The following is a 1,776-nucleotide window of genomic DNA, read 5'->3' as shown; positions in this document are numbered from 1 at the left end:
CCCAGTCTCAAGCCAGCTCAGCATCCCTGTGGGTAGGGATGGCAGGCCTGGGGATCAAACCCCCAGGCCCTGCACCTGTTTGCAGGTACTGTAATCCACTGACTATTTGGCCGGTCCTTAAATTTATACTTACAGAATCCACATGTAATGAGGGCAAATGTTTTTGTGTTGAAATGTTTCCTGAGCCTGCAAGCTTCTTAGAAGAAGGCTTGAGTCTGCAGCGGCCCTTACACCTCGCTCTCTTGACCCTGGAGCCTGGCCTCTCTGGACTGCTCTGCTCCAGCTCCTGAGTCCTCTGGCTTTCAATTGGGTTGGACCAAGTAGAAGCTCTACCGAGTGACGAAGGGGGCGAGTGGGACGCGTTCCTCCTTGTGCTGGTTGTTGCCTGGAGCCTCCTCAGTCCACTGCTGAGGTTCTTTCCTTTCAAGGCAATGTTCTCCAGATGACTGCTTCCACATTCAAAACCCCTTTCCCTTCCTCATTCCTTAGGGCCTGTGCATGATAAGTCCTCACCCCGGTCTGTTCAGACTGCTATCACAAGATACCTTGGGCTGATTACCTATCAACAGCATGAAGCTAGTGTTCATAGTTGTGGGGGCTGGGACGTCTGTGATCCATTTCCAGAACACTGAGTGTCCCCTGAGGGTTTGCTCCATAGATGGTGTCATATGGCTCGGTCCTCACATGGTGGAGAGTGGAAGAGCAGAAAGAAAGAGTCCTTCATGTCCTTTTATAAAGACATTCACAAGGCTGGGGTCTTCATGATCTGTCTCCAAAGGGCCCCTCTTCTTAGTACCACTGATTTTGGATTATGCATTGTGGAGGGACACAAATATTTGAACCACTGAACCATGCCTCAGCCGTTATTTTCCTTTGTGCCACTTCCTTGGGACTCTGAAACCTGAACTGCAAGTTTTAAATAGTTCTTTTGTAAAAATGCTCTCCTTAAATTATCCTAATTGGGGGTGTGTTTGTTACCTAATGGATTCCCTTTTCATCTTGACAAACCCTCCACTTAACGCAGAACAATAGCAGGTGAATAGTATTTATGAAATAAATGACTTCTAAAACTTCCAATAGATCTGTGTTTCTGCTATCTTGTAATCCACTGACTGATGCATTACACCTTTGGAGAGAATCTCAGTCATGATAGACACGTGTGCATGCACACACACGCGTGCATGCTCACACAAACACACGCATGCACACAGTGCAAAAGATGTCTGGGAAGCCCAATTTCTAACAATCTTCCATAAAATCACTTGAAATTAATATGTCATCTAACATAAAAACATGTTTATTGTGCTAATAATCTACCTTGAATCTTCTCTTTCTAGTGATGTCACAGTCTGAAATCCTTCTAACTAGGGAATTCACTGCTCTTTTTACAATTCTCTGTCTTTCTCACTCATACACACACACACACACACACACACACACACACCCCACCCTATAGAACAAGGTATATTCTGTCTCTTAGAATGGTGCGCTTGTGTGTTGAGAGCTTCAGGGCAATGGGATCATCAGACACACAAAATGAGTTTACTCAGCCAAACTTGGAATTCTCCCCTGTGAGTTATTGTCAATGGGAGTCAAGTGTTGAGCACAGTCCTGGGGGGGCCTGAGGAGAAGTCACGGCTTTCTTCCCCGTGCCCAGTGGCCTGCGGAGCCTGAACTGACTCCCTCCGTGGACATGAGCATTAGTAAGCAGTGCTCAGCACACCCAAACTGCAGCAACACAACTCTTATTGCACTGGGATTGTAAGAGAAAAGGGA

Source organism: Octodon degus, unplaced genomic scaffold (assembly GCF_000260255.1).
Source record: "Octodon degus isolate 3935 unplaced genomic scaffold, OctDeg1.0 scaffold00029, whole genome shotgun sequence".
Taxonomy (NCBI): Eukaryota; Metazoa; Chordata; class Mammalia; order Rodentia; family Octodontidae; genus Octodon; species Octodon degus.
This window is presented reverse-complemented; position numbering follows the sequence as displayed.